The sequence below is a fragment of the Oryzias latipes genome, chromosome 15 (genome assembly GCF_053564925.1).
Source record: "Oryzias latipes strain Hd-rR chromosome 15, Olatipes_Hd-rR_3.1".
Classification (NCBI taxonomy): Eukaryota; Metazoa; Chordata; class Actinopteri; order Beloniformes; family Adrianichthyidae; genus Oryzias; species Oryzias latipes.
Genome location: NC_136251.1, coordinates 22,260,632 through 22,276,914, shown reverse-complemented (window position 1 = coordinate 22,276,914; position 16,283 = coordinate 22,260,632). Strand labels below are relative to the sequence as shown.

The 16,283-nt window shown below is 36.7% G+C and overlaps 1 protein-coding gene across 3 annotated transcripts in view; it reads right to left on the bottom strand.

Moving 5' to 3' along the window:
* prkg1 (protein kinase cGMP-dependent 1) overlaps positions 1–16,283 on the bottom strand; it is a 96,572-nt gene that overhangs the window by 65,654 nt on the left and 14,635 nt on the right.

Here is a 16,283-nt window from a genome sequence, read left to right as displayed (position 1 = left end):
GAGTGACTCGACCTTCTGATTTTAAAACAGTATATAAACTTTTGTTCAATCTACAGTCTCCATCCTCATAAGGCTAGTGTGACACAGACATCTGCGTAAAGCGATATGCAATGCAGTAAATGGAATGTTTTGATCACTCGGAACTAATATACAACAAAAACAGAGTTTCTGAGGGAATAATTAAATTATATTATCATTATGTATATGGATTCATACAGAGTTCAAAATCTGCTTCTGAAGTCAATATATGCAACTTTGACATGTCTGGAAGAATGCAATACAAGAGACACTTCGACTGCTAATTTATACTGATTCGATTTTAAACAACCATGAAATGTTTTTCATATCAAAACAAAACAATAGAACTTCTTTTGTGTTTGGATGTTGCTGTGCTGCAGTAGCTACACAAGTTCTATTCAATTTCCTTATAGTATTTGGCAAAGAATTGTATTTTACTAAATAGCTAGCTATAGCAAAAGACATTTTAATTATCTCTGGTAGATAATTTTGAATTTAAAAAAAAAAACTCCCAATTTTGTATTAAAATTCAATTCTACACAAATGTAAGTTCTAATAATATCCAAACAGCTTCTTTGAAAACTTTAAAACATGTCATTAATAGGAAATAGAACAGAGTGTACACGCCTTTGCCCTGAAATTGCTGGGATAATAGTAAATAGTCCCCTTTTGAACCCAGCCTCCAGTGGACATTTGAGGAACTGCAACAAATTTGGAATTTTGTCGTTGCTTTTAAATTCAGTAACAGAATGTGCGTCTGTGCCGAGCCACAACTTTATTACGATAATGTGGCTGATCAATACAAAAACCGTGCCAGCCTTTGTTGCAACGCCATGCTCAATTATGCTAATTATGCAAGCCGCTACCACTTTGCACAAGCACATGTAATCCTTCCACCTGGAAGTGTTCAATCAAGACCAGAAGGGACTACATTCATCTTTTATTTTAACAATATGGGAGTCTTATTGCCCCTGTAACTGTTGGTGGGTACAGTCACTGAGCTAAAACAAGCATCATCAAGGATGTATATGCCTTCCTGGAAGCTTACAATTCCAGCAGGACCCTAACTCTGACGCACTGAGAAAAATCCAAAAGGAAACAATTCTAGTCTGCTCAAGGCGGCTAACCAAATATGATGGGATGATGAGAGTGGGAGTGTAACACAAAAGAAAACAGTTTGACGTATTTTCTTTTTTTTTTCAAAAAGTCATAATCTTTGACAAAAAATAATGAAATTGCCAGAAACTGCTCCTTATTATAGGACTTAGTATTCATTTTGCATTTTGTTAAAGTAAACCTCTAAATCTTCAAACATTTTAGCTTCTGTTTCCTGTATTTCTTTTTGTTTCTCACATCTTTAATCTGTTTGTTAGAAAACTCCTCTTATGTACAAAACTTCTTTTTTATGTGGAAAGTATATTTTTTTAAGACTATCTTTATATTTTGACCATAATTTCAAGAGTTCAAAAACAAAAGACTTCATGAAAAACAGCATGCTTTTGTTTGAAAAGTGCCCCATTCATCTTGCCAGTCTAAATCTGATAAAGACAACTGAAGGTAAAACGATTTCTCCAAAGCAAAGCAACTGAATGAATTGATGAATTGAGTTTAAAAGATTAAATATTCCAACAAAAATCAAAACAAAAAAAACCCCACAAAGGTTCAATGATGACGAACAACTGCAGACTTTAAAAACATGACAAACAAAAATGGAAACTTTGGAAAAAAAAAAAACTTCATTGTGCATTGCTTTATTTTTTTCGTCCTGCCTCCTTTTAGCACACTGATGTTTATCTCTGTCATAGGAACAACATATTTCTTCCCGTGCACTTCAGGACTTCTCAAAGGAAAAAGGAAAGTCATTGGACTTTATATAAAAAAGAATTCCTGAACTAAGTTTAGCAGGAATAAATGTGCCCATATAACCATGACACATGCATACAGATCATATATACGGTGGGGGTAAAAAAATATTTCTTAATAAAAGCTTTAAAAATTGAGTTTAAATAAAGCATCCATTCCATTATAAAATATATAAATCTGCATTTCTTTTATTATCATTGTATGCACGATGAATGATGCTCCCAAGGTGTTTAAAAATTATATACAGTAAAAGTCAGGATTAAAATAGAATCTAAAAAGTCTACACAAAATGCAGTCTTACTACAAGGCTTTGACCAGCCCACCAGAGCAACCATAATAATTTGTTGCATGTCAAATATGGTTGTGGCAACAGTTTGAATTTTATATTTTATTGGCCTTTATTGACTGTTAACTGTTAAACACCTGAAATTGGTAGCCTATTTTAACCTTATTGTCCATTTTACCTGATGTCCCCCGAAATATTTCTTATTAACATTTGATATACTTTTTTTTATTTAAAAAAAAAAAAGTACATTTCATAACAACAAATCATTAGAGTTATTGTAAATAGTCCATGTATATTGGTTTTTAAAATCTTCTTGAAATGATATTTGTTATTAATAAGCCTTGTTCTCCCAGAAAGTTGATTCCATGCAACAAAAGATCAAAATAGCACTGTTCCTTTCCTACAATTGGATCTTGAAAAGGAAATCACCTGAGCTGACCGGACGAGTTTGGTATTGGTGAAAATACCCACTATATAATATTTTACCAAAACTTATGGGCATCTTTTAAAGATGGCGTTGCTCTTTAAGGATAGAAGACTGAGTTGTAATTTGTCTTATACTCTCACCCAAACTAAAATGGTGTGCATTTCATTCTCATTGGTCCAATAGGAGCAGAGCCTCCCTGGCAGCTCGATTCTGGGCAAGTTGTCATTTCTTTAAATGCTCCTGTGCAGCACCGGACCAAATGACTGGGCAGAGTCCCGACCTGAACCTGACAGAACACCTTTGGGATGAAGTAGAGCAGAGACTGAGAGCCAGGCCATATCGACCAACATCAGTGTGTGACCACACCAATGTACTTTTGGAAGAATGGACAAAAATTCCTAGAAACACATTCCTCAACCTTGTGGACAGACTTCCCAGAAGAGTTGAAGCTGTAATAGGTGGACCTACATCATATTGAACTCTATGGGTCAGAAATGGGATGGCACTTCATATGTGACTCATATGTGAGTCAAGGCAGGTAACCGAATACTTTTGGTAGAGTAAATATAAAAATATGGCTGGTTTGATGGGCAGTCAAGCATTAGCAACAATGCCTTATTAAAAGACAACTTTTTTTGTAGACATGTGCCTTGTAATGACATCCTTAAACAGATAAGTTGTGTCACAAAACGTTTCTTTTTTTGGAAGCCTGTGTTCTGCAGACTGTGAGGAAACTGTCAGGAAGAAAAATAATTCAATTATTCCTGAATTGGAGATCCATGAGGGATCTGGATTTAGAAGCTGCTATCCGGAAGTTCACACGCTCCCCCTTAAACGATAGCACACAAAAACGGTGTTCCGCTCATTTCCTGTTGCTTAAGAAAAACAAAGCACGCTTTATAAAACTCCCTTGAGTTGTCTGTGAGTCTGTGTGATGTTTCTCAGTTTTTAGATATTATATAATTTATCAAATATGAACAACAGGGACTCTTACTATGAAATGAAGGAAAGGTAAGCTCATCTGGAAACACTGAGCTTTTTAAAATTCACATATGACGTCTGACTGCAAGCAAAGAATCCGATAATAGAAGTCAAAAATCATGTTTATCGCTGCTTTTCAGCGTCAGAATAACAGTGTGTCATCCTCCCCTAAGGTTGTGTAGCTGGGCTAATTGTTGGTTCATTTAAATTCTGTGTGTGCATTACATAGCAGGACATCAGGGCAGACCTTGAAGCGCAATTTGGCTCAAGATTAGTTGAGAGTCTGGCTTCATTTAAAATTCAAGTGCTTTCGGATTAACTTTGTCTCACGCTGGACCTGAAGACTTTGCAGATAAAAAACAGCGTGAATGTGCATCTGCTAATTTTCTGTCCACAGCACTCAAATCAGCGCTTAGTTACCAACAATTTCAAAAAAGACAAAAAAAACAGCTTGAATAAAACTGATGAGTGTAAACTAATTTATTGCAAAATTAATTCACAAAAACCACAAGATTCTGCACGAATAAAGTGTCAGGGGTTTCAGGGGTCAGGTGGAGGACAGTATTATATTTCTGCCTCTTGGCTCTTCCACTGACCGAGTTTTTACGTTCTTCGAGTGACATAAAATAGACACAGAGAAACAGGATGTAGGGGAGTTCAAATCCCATAGGATAGAATAAAACTAACATCCCCATCTTGATGGAGCATATTTTTTCAGCACAGCTCAGGGGTCAAATTACCCAACACCGTCATTTTAAATTTCTGGAAGACCTTGTTCTATTGTGCTGTCACTGAACTGAAAGAACAGGTCATTATCATTGCATATTTTAGGTGTTAACGGATTAAAGTTGACTACTCCCACTTCAGGCCAGCAGAGAAAAACATGTAACTTTCTTTTTTTGTCTATATGGTTCAGTGAGCTTATAGCCATGGGAAGAAACCGGGCTGAAGGCAGGAAATTTATTCAGCAGGGACAAACCAGAACTCAGGGCTATTACAAGGTAAAAGAAGAAAATCAAGCATATTGTTTATTTGTGGAGAAATGATAAAAAGTCAAACCCCTCATTAGAATTAGGTGAAACAAGAAACCCTTTGGAAAAAAAACAGGCTCTCAAAAATAATGATCATGGTTTCTTTTTACATTTAAAAATAATGACATAGCAATAAATTATGGCTTTAAAAACAGCAACAACAAAAAAATAATTATATGCGAGAATAATAAGGTGCAATGTTTGAACTTATTATCTTATTCCCTTCAGCTAGAAACAAAAAAAAAACAGTCTTTACTTGAGGACAGCAGGGGTTTAACTTGAAAAAAAAAAAACTAAATAAAGATGACAAGCAGAGAGGAAAAACAGTATGAGCACTTTTATATTTTTGTTTGGAGATAGCTTTGAACGAGTTAGACCAGCTTTAAATTAGACACATAAAATATATGAATGCAAAGGTCTGACCTTGATTGGATTTAAGTATCTGTGGGAGCTTTCAACTAACGCTGCCTGTCTGAAAATAGGATTTCAAGTTAGAATTAAGATACTTAGTTCCTAAATTTACATAAAGTTTCCTTAAATTTCAGGACATCCAGGCAATTAAGAATAGGATTTGTTGTTTGAGGAAAAGTGTTTGTTTCGCTGCGAGGTGGCAGAATAGCACAGCAGCAGGATGCTGCTTGTCGTGCCAAAAGCAGGGACAGATCGTGACGCTGCCGGAGTTTGACGGAAAGATGTTTTGTCTTTGAACTGCGGAATGCAAACGATGAGAATTTCTCCAACTGTGAGATGTTAACTCTGTCACCATCACCTGGGGATATTTGATCGCTTTGTTTTGAATATGCGTCAGCAGGGTGCAGCTCTAGCTGCTTCAGCTCCTGCTCCCAGTCCTGTCTGCTACAAATACTGCACACATTCTCCAATCACATCATCATGCTGCAAGAGAGCATGTTGTGGCTTAAAATACTGCCAAGCAGTGTAAAGCAATTATAGTAGCCCTGGATGCCATACATGGGATTTTGATTTGCCCCTCATAGAGTCATTTTCAACGTATGTATCAGATGCCTCCTTTCTGTTTTATTTTTTTTTTAAGTTTGGATAAGTGGTGTTTGGAAACCAAACAATTAACACAAATGTTAAAGTAATTGATAACTTTCCAAAATTCTGGAATAATGTATAAAAATAAAATAGAAAACTAGTCAAAAAGTATTTATTACAGGAAAACTGATCTAGTTTTAAAGTTCGTGAGCTAACATCCTAACAATATGCCTCAAAGAGACTCATTAATATTCAAATATTTTAGATAAGTAGAACAGCTGAAAACTACAAAGTTTTCAAGAAAAACACCTCAGAGATCGTTCAGAAGGAACAGGACAAGTTAAAAAAAAAAAGAACATGATAAAAACACCACAAACACAATTTTCATCGGAGCGGGTCTTTAAAATCAGTGACATAAAAAACATTGAAGTGACACTTGCCCCTGGTGAGGAATTCATGATTATCCTCATTTCATTGATTCTATCACATCAACACTTAATAATTATCCTTCCACTCTTCTCAAAACTGTTTCCCTGTTTAAAATGGCTAGACGATGCCTTTTAGTCCCACGACTATAGCCTATGGATCAGATCAGAGCCAAAAAATAAACGATCCCATGACATGTATAGGAGTTGCTAGAACAAAACAAGAACAGAGATAAGCAGCGGAGAAAGTGTAGGGAGAGGACTGGGATGGAAAAGCAGACATGGGGAGAGCTGTTTATAAGGAATTGGACAGCAGGGGAGGAAAATGCAGGAAGAAGAGAATAAACATCAGAAGATGCCTGCAGATGCAGCCGAATATCCCTTGCTGCACCTTTGCACGAGATGAGAGCACTTCATTTTCCTTTCTGTTCAATAGGTACTTGTTGGTTTTGAGTAAAAATATTCAAAAGGCTTTAGGCAAGGAGTGAAAATCACTTTAAAGCACAAACTGTGATTTTGGTAAATTTGGAGGACAGTTGGTTTAATACATTTTTCATCATGGTACCTCGGAGACGATTCCGCATACTGTACCGCCATATGTTACCTTTGAGCTGCTTTGCACGGAAAGCTCCTTCAACTGAGAGGAAGTGGAAGAACATGCAGCATGAGATGTGACAGTCATGCTCTTGACTGGAGCCCCCCCCCCCCCTCTTTGTTTTTATTAGAACATTTTAACAAGCTGAGTTCCGTCCCCGCTGCTCTTCTTCTCATCAGACTCTGATTATGGCTGCTATGTTGACAAGTTGATTGGTTGCCTAAACAGGGGGGGCAGTCAAAATGATCATTTTGCGTTCACACACTAAATTGCAGCTTTGTAATTAGCGGTAAGCGTCCTTGCCATGTGCAACTACTGTAACATTTCTTTTATGCAGATAAGATTTAATTACACGGCTTTGGCATCTTTGTACAGATGAACACAGCGTGCAAAGTACCGCAGTGATGGGCTGCTCACTCAAAGGTCTGCTCTTTTTTTAGCAGCTCGCCACAAACATCAGCTGTTCGAAAAGTGTTTCTCATTAGAAAAGATAAGAATGGTGATGCCTTCAATTACATCTTAATAGCTGTTTTAAACGTCTCACAGGTCGATTATCTTCACATGTCAACGGAACAATGAGAGTTCAATTTTACAACAGGTAATTTATTTAATCATTTATGAAATCTGCCTTTTGTTTCCTTGAGATAAGTCAGTATAATTATCCTATTTTGTTTAGGGTGTGAGCTTAGAAATGACAGTTTATTCTTATATAATTACATATGATTAGGGATGTCTTAATCATTGAGGGATCAAAACAATTTCCTTTTTTGGGCTGTTTTTTTTTTAAGACATGAAAAATTGGTAAACTAATACGTTTCAGCTAATTGAAGGGTGGACAAGCTTTTTGCAAGCAGAAATACCCAAGTGAACATGTTTTAGGTTGGATTTTCAGACATTTATTATCCATTATCATTAAATGCAAATGTAAACTATTTTAAACTTATATTCAGCTTTGCTGAAATTATTCTGACTTTAATATTTGAAGGTCATATTCTTCTTCCAGGATGCTAATACAGCTCACATTGTTAGAAAGATAAATTTAGAGGTAAAAAAGACAATTGGGTTTAAGTTCAAAACAAATAAACAAATACAAAGGATGAAAAAAATATAAGGGATCATAAGTGCATATACAGTATACTGTAAACTTGTGTCAAACTGTTTCTCCGATCTTCAAAATGCAGCACCTGTGTGATTTATACGTTCAACTTCTGCAACCCAAAGATTGTAAACCACTTAGGATGTTTGTTGTTGTTTCAGGATGAAGATTATTTTGCAATATCAGTGGCTATAGAAAGATCTCAAAAGCAGGCTAAACAGGGCTAATCATAAGGAGGAATTGTCTCCAAATAAAAACAAAATTGCAAAGTTGGAAAATAATTTATTAACTTCATTTAGAAAACATTAAAACTTTGTTACAAAATATATCTTACTTACTCTTCTGGTAACGTCGTTCACTGTATTGACGCACCAGATTCAGTGAGACATAACTTTTTAAGTCTGGCTACAACACTTTTACCAGCCTTTGTTGGTGCATGTATTCTGTGCTCCAGTCAGGAAGAAATATTTAAAAGGGTTTTCTTTTTTTAAGTGTTTGCAGGCCACATAAAATGGATCATTTGGTCCACTGACCGCACTTTAAACATACCTACACTTACTATTGTTCAACCTTTGCAGACGTTAAATACATTATTATGTCTTTTTTTTAGAATCAAATGGCATTAAATTGCTCATTGTAAAAATGCAAAAAAGAAAAATACATTAGTTTCACAGGAAATCCTAGAAGAGTGTTAAAACCCACATTTCAAAACTAAATTTTAAAATGGGCACAACAGGGCAAAATCAAAACAATAGCACCTCTGAAACATAATTTACAGAAAACATATCTTAACTAAATGCTTAAAGTTGCTTCCTTAAGCTTAATGTTCAAGACGTCTGAACTGAATGTTGTACAGAAGAATATTTAAAGCTAACAGTAAGTTAACAAACTGAAAATAGACGTTCAGCAATGTTCATGGCCGTCATAAGTACCGCTCCATCTAGAATGTAAAGTAATAGATAATAACATGCAACATTATTTTGACTTTATGTGCTTAACAGATACAAATATTTCAAGTTGCATTCACAGACATAATTGATATATGTCAGAAAAAAAAGGATGAAATGTTTATCATGGTTATTTAAACACTGAAACTACAGACTTTAAACCCCCAAAACAAATGAAAGAACATTCTGTTCCAGCTCTTATATCCCAGCATTCCACACAACAGAAAATACACATGATCCTCTGACTGTAAAAGAACGTCAAGCATAAAATTACCCAAAACTTTGTTACTGTGACTGGATAACAGAACAGCCACTGTTCAATCTTCAGGGACTATGACTGTACCACATGTCACTGGATTGTAATAATCCTCCCATAATTCTTCAAGAATCTTGGTCCAAGCCAAAGTAATTGGCCAACAGATAGTGCTTATTCTGTTTCATTAAAGCTTACGCTCTGCTTAATGAGCTGAGAATGTATAATCTACTTGGCACGTGAAACGGGTTGGATGTCTTATGGAAAATGATGCAACAGCTTTATATTATCAAGTGTAATCAAAAAAAGGCACATTCTCTTCCTTTTTTGTAAATCCGGGAGGATTTGCTTCTTATCTGCTTCACTGTTTGCATGAAAAAAATCACAATCAAACCAGGTCTACAGCAAATTGAAATGTTGAAAATTCCCAAGTGGAAGAGGGAATCGAATGCAAAAGATCAAAGAGATACTTTTTTACTCAGTCGACTCAATCAAAAAAAAAAAAGTCAAGTGAAAGTAAAGTGTAGAAAAGTAACCCTGATTGTACAAGTCCTAAAAATGGCAACACACATTTGGATGGAAATGGCTGCTTCGGTCTCCATGAACTTCTTTATGCAAGAATGTAGGTCAAATCTGAGAATAATTTCATCAACGTCAGTAAATCCCTCTGTGCTGTTGATGACTTTCTGTGGAGAAGGATTTGTCCATCACCCTGTCACTGCAAATTCCTCAACTGTGCTGTGTACCTTCACCCTGAACCTGAGCTAACACAGATTATCCAGTCAGACCTGGATCTATATCCCTGCCAGTCAATCCCCCATTCTGTACACTCACACAACACACAGCCAACACACACCACACGACAAGCAATCCACAACTAATTTTAGTCAAGAGAAAGACAGGAGTTCTTATCATTGGGCTAATATTCATCTCATAAAATCCTTCTAGACTCCATCAATATTTTTTTTCTCCAATTCCTGCTTCACCACTTTCATTTTCCACACTGACATGCACACACAATTTCTTGTCTTTCCAGATGAGAAAACCGCAAAAGCAGTATTAGCCCCAAAGGGGATGAAGGCTTATGGATCATTCACAAATTGTTCATTAATTCCTGCTCCAAGGTGAATTCCTCTGCCTCTGTTGGAAGGATGGGGAACAATGAGGATCACTTTTTATTCCAAGTCGCAGGGTGAAAAAACAAAGACCATTGTCCTATAATTAGAGAAAGAGAAGGATGTGGAAGCGGGAATAAAATGCAAGGGATAGGCAGGAGGAAAATGAGGTGAGATAGATAGAATGGTGTAGGGTATCAAAGGAGGAAGAGATGGGAGAGGATAAGGTGATGAGCATGTGGAGAAGGATAGTGACAAGAGGACAGATTGGGGTCAAAGTTGGTAAGATGCAAAGAAGGAAACGCTCTTGGTTTCATGGTTGTATGGAGAACTGATCATTTGTAGCAGCGTGCCTGTGACTCTGAGAACATGAGAGAATGAAAGAGAAAGTAAGTGACAAAGGAAACTCCTCAGTGGCAGAGAGGGAAAATAGGAAAAGACACTTGCCAGAAAAAGAAAATTTTCTTTTTGTGTTTCAGGCAGCTGGTGCTCTGCTCAGCGCAGGTGAACTCATTAGTCTGCAACAAACAGACGTGCACCATCTCCGCAGAAATTGTGCAGACTAAAGCTACATTCTTCTGTTGTGGAAAGTATTTTATGTGCAGCGTTCGTTTGCAAGGGCTTTCAGAAAATCGGCAGGCCGCTTGATATTTTTTTTTTTTATCCTCGCATTTGCTGCAGAATCGTCCACATCTTTGTAGATATGGATTCTTCAGTTACACAGCAATCCAAAATCCTAAAGCAACTAGACTTATTTCGTTCACTTGTATAAAGAAAGTCTAACGTTTAAATTGCATCAACGATACCACCAATCAAGTGAAGAAGGCGAGTACAAAGGCACGGGGTGAGGGCGAGTTCATACTTTACATGTTGCGGCATCAGAAGCACACAAAATTGCAGAATGTGCATTTTTCGCTTAAATGTAGCGAGATTGTCAACATTTTCTGTTTTCTGCAAAATTTCAGGGATGGCCACCATGACGGGGACAGATACTCAGTCACCACCCAATTATGTCCTTCCTCACAGCGCCTCGGTTCTGCTTCCCCCGAGTGACATCTTAATGAGCCTCCTCTGACTGCTTTGTTAAAGTTCCCATGAAAGCTGATGGTTCCAATTCGTGACTGTCTCAGGTCAGCGGTTACAGTCATGTTACAAACTGAAAAAATTAATCTGACTCTTCCAAGTAATCCGGTTTGATATGCAGCCATTCTTCCTGCAAAAAGATTGGAGTTCTGTCAAACTTTTTCGTGCGTTTTTTTCTGTACTGTTCAGGTCAGATCTTCACAGTCTTCAGCCTGAGCCTCCTGAGATGGTCCTTTGTTGATTTTCAAGGTGTGTTTTCCTGCTGCAGAAGCCTTCATCTTCATATCTTAACTTTGTGGCACCTTCTTTTTTTTAAAACATTTTATACTGCATCTATTATTTACGACAACAAAGAAATATTTCTCCTACTTTTGTCTACAACGGAAGCACAAAGCACCATTGATTTCTATCTTTAAAAGTTTAAGAGGTTTCTCAGGAACTTCTTTTTCAAATAACTTTTCTTTCTATTCAGACCAAAATTCAACCTTGTAACTCAATCTTTTTAAAATTCTTTTCCCTAATTGCACACTTAAAAATGTTTATTGACTAATACAGGATGTGGTAATTACCATTTAGGAAAAAATATGATTTTTGACCACGATTCGAATGGAATCTGCTGGATCTTGAAGCTTGCAGAGATGAAGGTTTTTCCTTGCAGTTTCCTAGTAACATATCAAAACATTCTAGTGCAAGCGAGGAGTTTATGAAGTTCAACTCTGATGGCAATACTGTCTTTTTTTAGGGATCGAGCTTCTTTATTTTAAGATAAGATACTCACATTTTTCTTTTTTTTAAAGTGACTGTGTATTTTAATGGGAACTTTTGAAAAACCCGCTCGTCTCCTGTTCTTTTGTATCACTGTAAAGACACCCTAAAAAGCACCTAGAGTCATCCTTTCATTCTATTTCTGTCCTCAGAAATTGAAATTAAGCTGCTCCACATGCCTCTGGGTGAGTCTGAGGCGGAAGTGTGTCACGCTTCATTATTAACCTGTTCAGCTGCTGAACATTGAAGCAGTTGTTGCATCATGTCGGATACAAGCTGTGCTGACACGGGCAGGTCCATCCAATCCATCTGTGACATGCGGCATTTTAATTTAGTGGTTCTTTTTGGCCTCGAGATACCTCGAGAAAAGCATCAGTTTTAAATGTGCATTAGTTAAGTTGCCAGGCAACAATGTAGCGCGATGTGTTTGAGCTCACATTCCTGCAATCCAGTTCATCGTTTCACATAGTAAACACATAGCAGAGGAATTCTAAAGATGAGTTTAATAGCAGAGGAATCTGTTGTGGCAGCTTTAAGTGAAGGTATGGTGTAACAATGGTGAAAAAAAAAACAGATTGTGCTTCTAATTTGTACATTGTGTCCTTTCACACCTGTGATGCCGAGTCGCACTCAGGTGCCTCTGAAGATTATATCTCTGAGCTCAATATAGGAGACGAGCCCATCTTTTTTTTTACTCTGCCTCACTGAGCACAGAGAGCATTCCTGTGAGGACTCTAGCTTTCATCACTGCATGTGGATGAGTCCCCATAACCCCAAACTACATCCCAATATCAGAGAGATATTAATTGTTCTGTGAATCTTCAATAAACTGTGTGCAACGCCTCTATAAAGGAGTTTTAAGTCATTCTTTCATGCAGTGTATGAGGTGTTAGAAAAGGGATATTTGTTACAGCTATGGGAGATCATTATATACGATTAAATATGCATGTTTTATGAATTATGTAAACAGATATGTGCTTCTTTTCCAAAGGTGTTTATATTTGGTTTGTGCTGAGCGCACACAGATCAGCCCACACACAAAGGCTACTGAAAAATCACACCATAAAGAGTCAAAAACCGTGAGGTATTGGTCTCATGGTGAGGAACAAGCATGAAGCCACTGTGAGTAAACACTTCATTGTTATTCTGACGTAAACCTCAGCTGCAGAAAGGGGAGAGCACATCCATGAGCTGTCAGGTTAAGGCTGAAAACAGCCCACTGACATTTGTCTCTGCTGTCTTCAGACGTTTAATAATACCATTTAAAACTCACTCAAACCGAGTTTTCCGACAGAAATTTGTCAAATTGTACTGTTTGCTGTAACTAACGACAGGTTACAGGAAATAATTGGAAGTCTCCAATTTGTGTCAAGAATGTGTCAAATCCTGGGTGCTCGCTCGAATCCCCTATCCACCTGTGTAAAGTGCTCCACTCTGAATATACTAGCCTGTCAAAGAAGCTGTCAATGGACTGTGAAAACTCAGGGTTTGAAACAGCGGCAGCTCCCTTTCCTTACTTTCCACACTTAACTGTCTGCTTCCTCTAAACGTTTACTGAAAGTAATAAATTAATCTGTTAAGTTATTATACAGAGTAAAAAATCTCAATAAGTTATAAGTAAGTTAAAATCATCCCCTTAGGCAATGTTTTATGCATTTTTAGACATTTATGAAGACTTTATGAATGAAAAGTTGTTAAAAATAAAAAAATAAAAACAGCAGCATCCGGTGGACTTTACTTGATGGGGTTAGGAATGCAGTAAATATTTAGTTTGGCTTGTTTGGAGTATTGCACTGACCAGGAAAAGGAGCCATAAAAGAATGGACGAAATAACCAAGCTACCACACCAATATGTCTTAGCAACTTTCCAACATTGAACCAATATCAAGCAACTTTTTAGTTTTGTGTTGCTACTAATTTTAAGAAAAAGTGATGTGACTAATTGGCAACAAAACTAGTCTAGCCATAAATCAAAAAGCGCATGCAGTCCTACGTAAAAAAAGAAAAAGGGCTTCTTCAGATTTATGCTACAATCCTTTTTATCAGTTTTTATTTAAAGTGCATACTAGGAATGTAACTTCTTGTCTTTGACTGGCTCAACTGTCCATCTATAATATATTCATGTTCCAGGGAACTGCACCTCTTTCAATAAAAGGTCAATTTGGAGCACAAAGATGGATGTTGTGGTCAAGAATTTGTTTAGAGAAAATTTAAAACAAAGTTTCTTGTTGTTTGGTGGTTTTAACCTATTTAGAACCTGAGTTTTCTGTGAAATAGACAAATATACCAAGAAAACCCGACTGATAGTTGATAGAATTTGCCCAGGAAGGCCATTCTAGAGGCGATGACTTGGGTATGTCCCTATTTAACCCTGTGACACATATTGATGCAAACAAGCTTTAAACCAATTTCCAAAATTACCTTAATTTAGCATCTACACGAAGGCAAAAACATAAATGATGTTTTTTTCACAGCTGGAAATAAATTCAGGCATCAAGAAGTGAAGTAGAATTTTGAGGTCAAATATAAAATTCATTACAAAGTATTGTAGCGACCTGGGGGTTAGCCCCGCCTTCAGCCCATAAGGCTCATGGGCTGGATTGTTACAGTATAGTTTTTTATGCTAGTATTCCAAGCGCAACAGTCACTGTTTTGAGCGCAAAACTTTTGGTAAAAATGTTTGTGAGCTCAAAGAATTATTTTGCACTTTAAACGGAATAATGCATTTGAAACTCCCAAAAATGTGCTAACAAAATAATTTTAATCTTGAAAGGTAAAAAAACGTACAATCAAAACCATTTTCACTCCAGAGAGTGAATTCTCTCGAAACAGAGCATGGCACCGCACCGCGTTATAAATCTGCTACAAAAGGCAACACAAAAAGACTGATTGGTCAGAAGTTTTTCCAATCGCGCACAAACCTGATCCCGTCTGAGCGCAGAAGAGAGAGCTTCTCGAGTTAAAGTTGTTTTTATTGCACATATTTTTGAGTTTAAAGTGGATTTTTTTGTTTCAAGTGCAAAAAAATGTTTTTAAGCTCATTTTTTTTAAGTTTTAGGCTCAAAACAGCGAGTATTGCACTTGAAATAATGGCACAAAGATTATACTCTAGCACAGTTGTCATGGAATCATAATCTAGCCACATAGGTGAAAATGTTGGAACCAGAATATAAACATGTTTGTCTCTGTTGAAAACGGGATTCGTGAAACATCAAACATGATTTTTTATGACAAGCCCCCTAGCTGTTACATGGTGAACTGCGCCTGGCTCCAGTTATTTTCGTCTCAACACATGCTTGTTTTCATGGCTTCTTCCCAATACGTTTGTATTTTTAGGTCAACCAGGGTCTGTTTTCGTGTCCCTCACCAGAGTTTATATGAGCTTTCCAAATGAAGCAGACAGAGGAAATGAACTCTTGTCCACAGCAACCAGCAGAGATGCTCCCCCTGGTAGAAGGAGTCTTGCATGAGCACAGCTTGTCTTTATAATGAAAAAGCAAAGGCGGAGTCACTGTTATTTTATCTAAATGTTATGGACAAACTGTTGACCAGCTAGCAAAGCAGCAGTGGGAATAATTATTCAAAAGGAAATTATAAAACAAAATCATAGATTAAGGGATCTGCAAGATTTCTGCTAAAAATCTGCTACTAGAGGAATTTAATCAGAAAAATATATCCTTGTATCGCCCAGCTTCTTTAAAGGGATTCATCCTGATTGGCAAATTCACTAAAAATGACCAGTTAATTACATGTTGATCTGTTTGCAGAATTCTATTTAGTGTCCCCTTTTTTTTAAAGTCTTTTGAAGCTTTAAACTGCGGCACAGATACAAGAAATAAACACGCTCTCATAAATTGATTGTCTTTGAGGCTTTATTTTCACAGGTTGGAGTACATCAATAAATTTATGATTGACATTTTTTTAAAGGGTGACCTTTTCAAAGATCAAATCACCAAATGAATTAGATTGATTTGCAGAGTAATCATTAGGAGAAAAAATAAATTTGTCTAAACCTGTATACTTTTAATTCCAAACTGCATGACGTATTCCATTTAAAAAAGATAATTTATTATTTTACTATTTAACAAAACAGTTGGGACAACAGGTGCTTTATTTCTATTCAGCATATTCTCTAAAGACACATTCGTTACTGCAAACAGTTTCATTAAATTAACCAAAATTACACTATGCGGGAAATTGCAAAGGGTTTTTCTGCGTATAAAATACTTGAGAGTAATTGGACGTGATTACACTAGTTATTATCATCATCATTAGACACCTGAATGGGCCTTTGGCGATGACACTGCCAATCAAAAGCCTATTCCATTTCCATGGAAACGTGAGCCTTTGTCTTTCAGCTGTGATCGGTGCTTAAAAGAGGACAGATGCTTGTGGCAGCTCA